Source organism: Phyllostomus discolor, chromosome 7, assembly GCF_004126475.2.
Source record: "Phyllostomus discolor isolate MPI-MPIP mPhyDis1 chromosome 7, mPhyDis1.pri.v3, whole genome shotgun sequence".
Lineage (NCBI taxonomy): Eukaryota > Metazoa > Chordata > Mammalia > Chiroptera > Phyllostomidae > Phyllostomus > Phyllostomus discolor.
The window spans coordinates 11100369-11109282 of NC_040909.2; positions in this window are offsets into that span (position 1 = coordinate 11100369).

The window sequence follows — 8914 nt, forward strand, 5'->3', positions numbered from 1 at the left end:
GGGTGGGGTGGGAGCGGAAGCTAAGCTTAAAGAACTCTGTTTTAAGGCGCAACCCTCAGCAGGGCTGAAGAGGTCCCGAGGGAGGGCGTCTCTCGGCTGCCAGCAGAAGCAAGCCCTGCCCTGAAAGGAAACTCCCTGCAAATGAAGCCTGCCAGGCTCTTACAGATGAAGTTCAAGCAAAGAGCTCAAAACAAAATTGTCACGCACGGGAGGAGGTGAGCCCTTCTGAGTCAACAGAAACAAGAAACAGTAGCTTGAGACTGGATTCACGATTTGACATCGATACAGGTGTGTGCAGGTATTCAGGGGCCAGCACAAATAATGCCTCCCCTTTTTTTTAAATACAAAACCTTTTATTACCAAGTCATAAGCATGTAACACTGCAACATAACCATATCACACTCGAGTGCGCCATAGGACCCTTTAGGTAAATTGTTCAAATTGAAACTATATTACACCCCTAGTTTCACCCTACCAACCACACTCCTGCGGGCATTACTTCTGCCGGCCCCTGTATTTTTTTCCATCTCTGTCTGCTGAGACACTTTAAGAGCCGTGAGGCACCTAGTATGCAAACCTTGGTTTCTGAGTAAAAGAACCAGGGCTCTTTTGGAGGAGAGGTGGATTTGAGGGAAAGCACGAGATGAGTCTGGAATGTCTCACGGTACCAGAAAGTAAGGAAGTGTCCCCAGCATGACAGGGAGTCATGTCAAAAGGACACAGGAACCAAACAGAAGGAGTCCCCAGGGATTGAATCTGGGACAATTTTAGCAGCAAAATAAATAATGATAGCAATGAATCCCCATAGAACAAATACATCTGAATCCACGCTGAGGTAAAGAAATGATGGGGCAAATGAACAGGAGCAAGAGGGGCCGGTCTTCCTCACTGTAGAATCCTAACTAATACACGTGGAAGGGGTGATGGGAATAGGATAGGAACAGGAGAAGCCGATGTTGGCACAGTCTCCGAGCACCTCCCCTCAAGACACTGTTCACTTACAAAGGGGGACATATGCAGAGAAGGCAGTGGGTGGACACCACTTGGACCACGCGACAGAAGTTCAGATCACCAGTGATGGGACGTGTTGACAGCATGTACTGTTTGATGTCGTGCACTGAGAAGGGCACAGTGTCACTTCTAAGGCATTCTTGCCCAAATGCATGACGTTAACACAGTCATGAGAAAACACCAAGTACACCAAACAAATTGAGGGATAGTCTACAAAATAACCGGCTAGCACTTTTCAGACGTGTCGAAGCATGAGAGGGGAAGCCAGCTGAAGGAACTTTTCCAGACTGAAGGAGACGAAGAAGACACAACAGCAAAATGCAGTGCGGGGTCCTGACCTGGACCCCCGACGGGGGAAGGAACACTAGTCACACACAAATTAGCGGGGACTGTTTGCCAAATCCAAGTGAGGTCTGTACATTAGTTAACAGCATCACATCGATGTTGACTTCCTGGTCTAGATCACTGTATTGTGGTTAAACGAGATGCTCACACCAGGGGAAGACAAGGGAAGGGAAAGGGTGAATTCTGTGTTTAGGAGTCCCTCCTTTCCTATCAGTTGGCTTCTCATGGTTTCCCTGACCTGCGGTCAACCGAGGTCCAAAAGTATCAAGTGGAAGTTTCTGGAAATAAACCATTCATACGTTTTCAATTGCGTGCCATTCTGGGTAGCACCATCAATTCCATGGCGTACAGCTCCTTCTTGCCTGGCGAATCGCCCCTCCGTCTGGGGATCTCCACGGCGTATCCAGTCACTGAGTAGCCGTTTTGGTTTTCAGACTGCCTGGCATTGCAGGGCTTATGCCTGAGTAACCATTGTTTTACTTCACAAGGGCCCCAAAGCACAAGAACAGTGGTGTAGGCAGTTCAGATACACCAAAGAAAAGTCATAAACTTTACCATAGATGTGTATGCAGAAGAAAAGTCAGTATGTACAGGGTTTGGTACTCTCCCCAGTCTCAGGCATCGCCTGGTGGGTCTTGGGATGTATCCTTTGCAGATAAGGAGACACAATTGTACTATTTTTGCAACTTTTTTCGTCACTCTAATAATCTTTAAAATGGAAAAGATTTTTTGCCTTAGCTAGTATGGCTCAGTAGATTGTACGCCGGACTGTGAACCAAGAGGCCATCGGTTCGATTCCCAGTCAGGGCACGTGGCTGGGTTCTGGGCCAGGTTCCCAGCTGGGGATGTGCGAGAAGCCACTGATTTCACCTCTCTCTAAAAATAAATAAATACAATGTTTTTAAAAATTTAAACGAGTTTTTAAAACAGGGGAATTGGGGAAAAAAGACACCATTTACAACATTAAGAGAATATGAACTGGGAACAAATCTTACAAAATACGTGCAAGACACCCATTAGGGTGGCTGTTACTGTACTTAGAAATAAAACTCCAGAAAACAACAAATGTTGGTGAGAAAGTGGAGAAATTGGAACCCCTGTTCATTACTGATGGGAATGTAAAATAGGGCAGCCCCTCCGTGGCAGATTCTTGAAAAATGAAAAAGGGAGTTACTGTTTGGTCCAGCAATTCTACTTCCGGCTATGAGCCCCAAAATAACTCAACGCAGAAAGTCAAACAGGTATTCGTACACCAAGGCTCACAGCAGCGCTATTCGCAGCAGCCAAAAGGTGGAAGCAACCCAAGTGGCCATCAGTGGGTGAAAAGGTAAGCAAAATGTGGTGTGTACAGGTGATGGAACATTATTCAGCCTTTAGAAAGAATGAAATTCTGGTTCGTGCTATCGGGATGACCCTTGAGGACCTTGTGTTCAGTGAAATAAGCCAGTCACAAAAGGACAAACGTTGTACGATTTCACTTTTATGAGAGAACCAGAGGAATCAAATTCAGATACAGAAAGTAGCGCGGTGCTTGCCAGGGACCAGAGAGAGGGGAGAATGGGGGGATATTGTTTAATGGTACAGAGGTCAGTTGGGGAAGATGCAAAAATTCCACAGATGGGTAATTTCACACTGTGATGCCTCTGAATGGTACCCTTAAAAACGGTGAAAATGAAATGACTCCTATGACTCAATAACAAAAACCCACAAATAATTCCGTGTAAAAATGGACAGAGGAGCTCAGTCGACACTTTTCCACAGAAGACATACAAATGGCCACCAAGTGCACAAAAAGTTGCTCAACATCATTATTGATCAACAGAGAAATGCAAATCAAAACCACCATAAGATATCACCTCGCACAAATTAGAATAGCTCTCATCCAAAAGGCAAGAGGTAAGTGGGGTGAGGAGGTAGAGAAAAGGGAAACTTTATACTCCACACAGCTGGTGGGAATATAAATTGGTGCAGTCAACAATGTAGAGGTTCCTCAAAAAATTAAGAAGAGCCCTGACTGGTGTGACTCAATTGGCTGAGCATTGTCCGTCCTGCAAAGCAAAAGGTTGCCAGTTGGATTCCCAGTCAGGGCGCATGCCTGGGTTGCAGGTTCGGTCCCCAGTCAGAGCATGTAGAAAAGGCAACCGATCAATGTTTCGCTCTGACATTGATGTTTCTCCCCTTCCCTTCCCCTCTCTCTAAAATTAATAAGCATGTCCTTGGATAAGGATTAATACAATAATAATAATATAATAAAAATGGGCAAAAGACATGAATAGGCATTTCAAGAAGAGGAAATTAATGTCTTCATATGTTTGTGGTCCACAAACATATGAAGAGATGCTCAATAATTTTAGTTCAGAGGAATATGCAAATCAAGACCTTAATTAGATATTAATACTCAGTTGATGAACACAACTTAAGAAGTCTGACAATACCAAGTGTTGGAGAGACTCTATCTTTCACACATTTCTGGGAGGAGTATGCCTAGCTCCACATGGGAAAACAAGTCGGCATTGTCTTATCAAGTTGAATATTTGCACGCCTTGTAACCCAGCAATTCTGCCCCATGTATATACCCTGGAAACACATGTCTCCATATGACCTGGGAAATGAATACCAAAATGGTCATGATGACACACACACACTTCAAATATTAAAGAGAAAAAAAAACCCAAATGCCCATTTACAGAAGAATGGATAAACGGTGGTATAGTTACATAGCGGAATACAACACAGCAGTGAAAAAGGAATACCTGTCAGCTACATCCATTAACACTTGACGGGCCATTGCAGGCCTTGAAGATGGGAAGGGACCGTGAGCCAAGGAATGCAAGCAGCCTCTAGAAGCCGGAAAAGGCAAGACAATGGATTCCCCCGCCCCAGAGTCTCCAGAAAGGAATGCGACCCTCCCGACATGTTGACTTTAGCCCAGGGAGACCCATTCTGACCCCCAGAATGGCCACGTAATACATTTGTGGTGTTGCAAGCCACTGCGTTGGCAGTCATCGGTTACAGCAGCATCAGGAAGCGAGTGCAGTGTATATGTGTGCATGGTTGGAGGGGTGGCGGTGGATAGAGGAGACTTCCCGGGGAGGGAGGGAGGGAGGGAGGGAGGGAAGCTTTGCTCTCTTCACAGATTGGCTTCCGACTGTACCGCCTGGCCCCACAGGGCTCCCCCAGCATGCCCAGTGGCACCTGTACACCTGCTGGGGTCCAGCGGTCTGCAAGGCCCTGGAGTGTTTGCTCCCTCTACTTGATCTCACAGATCCCCAGCCAGGGGGACAGGCCCCAGGTGATTGGTTCTCGAGGTACAAAAGAGGAAACCGAGGTCTGGGAAAGGGAGGGATAGCCAGGAGCACCGCTCCATCTGCGGGTAGGAAAGGGCCCGTGGCGCCCGGAGAACTCACCATTCCAATGAGGGCAGCCTGTGCCTATCACAGGCTCCTAGCGGCCCCACAGTTGTCGGGTGCCCTCCAAACTGCCACCCTCCACACCCTCCCACGAACCAAAGCCAGGGCCCACCTGACCACCATCCAGGCCCAGCCAGACCGTTGGCAGCGGAACGTTTGGGTTCCATTGGTGGCCAGGAAGTCGTGTCACAATGGGGCGCGGAGGGCCTGGGGTGGGGCAGGAATGGTGAGGGGCAGCATTCTACTCCAGGGGCCCGGCTGGCCACAGACCTCTGGGGCAGAATGGGACAAGGCAGGTGGGGAGAATCCCGTGAGCCAGCCGCATGCCTGTGTGCAGGCTGTTCCTGGCGCCAGGAGCCCCTGTCCTCCCCTGAAGGGTCCCACCTCCACTGAGGGCAGTTCCTCCATCTGTCCAGACACTACTGACCCACCCTCAGTCCCCATGCCTAAGGTGGGGGGCGGGCAGGAGAGTCAGAGGGGCAACAGGCCCTCCCTTCGGCTGCTCTCAGACCTGGGGGCGGAGGTGAGAGCAGAGCTTCTTCTTCGGGCCTGGCCCCCAGTGGCTGTGCTGCCCACCTGGTGCAGCGGGGGTGGGGGGGGGTGGGAGGGTGGGAGAGGCAGCAGAGGTGCTGAGGAGCGGGGAGCGGCCACCGAACGGCCTCTCCCTCTCTGAAAGCAGGAGAAGCCACCGGTCGGGGAGAGAGAAGGAAGGGGAGCAGAGAGGAGGCGAGAAGAAGCCCCCGGTGAGAGCTGGCAAACAAGCCGAGGTGAGAGTGTGCTGGGTGCAGTGAACGGCCCAGCTGAGACTGGCGTCCGTCGTTTCACAGAACAGACTTGACGGCCACGAGTCCCTCTCCCGCAGTGCCCAGCAGTGCCCCGCAGTGCCCAGCAGCCTGGGGTGCAGGGGGAGAGGAGGCAGATGTTTGGGCTCTTTGGCTGCTATGGGTTTGTAAGTTGAGGTACGACCAAAGGGTGGAAAGGATAAAGTGCAGGGTGTTGGCAACCGAGGGAAAGGATCTCCGTCTCTCAACAGATAGGAAAACGATGGCTCACACCCTCAAATCGGGGGACACTGGTGGGAGGCAGTAATGAGGTCCACAGGCCATGGGGGCCAGGGAGGCTAAGGCTGGCATTAGGGACTGAGAACATGTGTGCTCCCCGAGTCTCCCAAACGTCCACGTCGAAGCCCTAACCCCCCGCGATATTCGGCAGTGGGCCTTGGGGAGGTCATTTGGGTTAGATGAGGTCACGAGGGCGGGGCCTTCATGATGAGCTTGGTGGCTTTCTAAGAAGAAGAGACCTCCGTCCACCTGCATGCAGAGGGGAGACCCTGTGAGGGCACAGTGAGGAGGTGGCCGTCTGCAAGCCACGAAGGGGGTCCTCGTCAGACCCTGGCCCTGCTGGCACCCTGACCTCGGACTTCCAGCCTCTGGAACTGGGAGAAAATAAATCTCTGGTGAAAGGCACCAGTCGATGGCACTGTTGTTGCAGCCTGGGCAGGCCAAGGCGGGTGGGGCTGACGGAGCGAAGATTCCGAAGGCTGGGAAGCAGCGGTCAGAGAGTGGGGTGTCTCAAGGAGGGTCCCTTCACTTCTTCAGTCATACGCCAGACATTTTGGGGGTGTCGGAAGTGGAGAGGAGTTTTCCCGAGCTGGTGGCAGGAGCTGGCGTGGGAAGGACAACCACGAAGCAGGCGGCTTTAGGTGGGTGCGGCTGTGCGCGCTGGAGGCAGGCGGTGGGAGCCGGGAAGACATGGGTTTCGACAAGAGGAGGTTTTGATGAGTGAGAAGGGCAGGTGGGCAGCAATGGGGAGCGAAGAGGCTCTCGCCCCGCTCCCTGGCGTGGCGGGGACGTGTGACCAGAGGAAGCGGCAGGAGATGGAGTGCCCTCCTTCAAGGGCCGAGGACACGGGGGCTTCTGCTACACTTGGGGCAGCAGCTTCAGAGACTCTGGTTTGAGACCATGGGGGCCGGGTCAGTGGGGACAGGGACAAAGCACAGGGGTTGGCGGGGGGGCACCCGAAGCTTCTGACAGTGACACAGTCAACACAAGATGCATCACATAGTGGTCACTCCTGGGGGTCACTCTGAGGAGGGCGGGCACTGAGCCAAGTGGCCAGGGGGCTTCTGGGCAGAAGCAAAGGAAATGGGGACCCTAAGCTGTGTGGCCAGGGCTCAGGCCAGGGAGCAACCAACCAAAGGGTCTTCCCCTCCCAGCTTCCTCTTAGCTGCAGGCCTCCGCCCCACACCCCCCGACCCACAGCCATCGGCCGCTTCATCACCGGGACGTTGGGAGGGTCAACAGAGGTCAAAAACACCTGTAGTTCATCTCTTGTCCTGTAGTTAATGTCATGCTTCCCTGCATCCACTTTCGGCCCCTTCCAACACATTCTTTCAGACAGAGAGTAATTTATAATTTCAAAATACAAATCTCCTCGAGCCTGTCTCATGCTTACTGAAAAACAGTGGCTTTTGTTGCCCTCAGAACCAAGTTCAAAATGAAGGATAAGGCCTTACAAGGCCGACCCGGGTCTGCTGGCTCCCACACCCAGGAACCCCGTGGGGATGGCGGTGCACACCACACTGTGGACAGGTGGTGTGTTGTGCAGTTGTGCACCTGCAACCTGCATGATCTGGTTAGAGTGTCACCCCCAATGAGGAAAAAGAAACTCCCAGAAATCCAGGCAGCTGCAGCCCCTGCCCACTGCTAGTCTCCCCCAACCCCAAAAGCACATCTGCATCCCCGGCTGCCTTCTCTTCACCTGGCCCGCAGGCCTCTCCTGTCCCAGCCTGCGCACCCCCTCAGCTGCCTCGTCTAATGCCGCAGTGCTCTATCCTCCTCATCCGCAGCATCTGTCCGAGGTTTCCCAGAGTAGTTTCCTACCTACAGAGAATTGTCCGTCTCTGGGTTCAGCATGTTCCCAAAGGCAGGGCGAGACGCATGGGCCTCCCTGACTGAGGAGAGGCTGCGTGGGCAGTAGTGACTAAGGCTAAGTCCGCGGGTGTGTGAGTCAGGGCCACACGTGGGGACGGACTCATCCCAGCCCCATGCCTGGCAGTGACCCGGGGATGGAGGGTGGCCCTGCTTCCCTATCTCCCTGAATCCTGGGGGCAGGTTCCTGAAGCCCTCTGCCTCTCACACCCAACCCGGGCACCCAAGACTAGACTCCTTGAGGATCAGTGTTCAGGGACCCGTGAAATCACCCATCTGAAAATGGGCAGCCCGAGGCTCGGAGTAGGAGGGCTCTTGCAGCCACGCCTGAGCTGTGAGCCCTGCACTGGCCTCCCCAAAGCCGACCACAGCGTGAGTCGTGGGTGCCCTGCTAGTGTGTCCCCCAAATCTGGGCTGGGCTGTGCTCAGCAACACCCTCAGGAGAACAGCCCCAGCCCAGCCCAGGCTGCCTGCCCACGGCTCCTCGGGGTAGAGTCCACACCAGGCCTGCAGGTCTTCCCCTCTGAGGTCTTGGCCGCTGATCTCCAGCCCATAACAGCCAAAAAACAAACCTTTGCCCATCAACCAGAAGGAGCCACGGGGCCCTCTGTAATGCACCCAGAGAAAGGTTTTTCTCCCAGGGGCACTGCCATAGTAAAGACAGCACAGTCTCTGAATGCTTGCCCGAGGCGGTGGGTGAGTTCTGCATTTCTCTCGGTGTCAGTCAAGAGCCTGTTTCAAGTCTCTTTCCAGGACCGAAGGTCACTGCCTCACAGGGACACAAGTGTCCACGCCTTAGGGCTGCAGACGGCCTCCCCGCTTTGAAATGGCCATTTCCCCACTCCTCTCCAGGCTTTTTCTTTCTCTCCTTGGCAATTTCAGCCAAGAAAGACTTTTCACTGTCCCCAAAGGAAGACTTTTAGCCTGGGATGCCAGACTGGGTACACAGCAGGGAGCAAATCACGACGTTTCTCCATCCCTTCATAGCTGAGAACTGTGAGTAACAACTACCCATGTATTCACAAGAGAGTTGCTGGACGCTTCCCTGTTGGGTTGACAAAGGCAGGAAAACTGGTCCAGCACCTCCCACCGCCTCCAGGCTCCACAAGGGAAGGGGAGCTGAGGGGGGGAGGCTCTGCCAGAACCCTCTTTGGGGCTGGGCTGCCTGTGAGGAGGAGAGACGGGGACCTCTCTCTCTCAGGACAGGGTTCAGCTGGA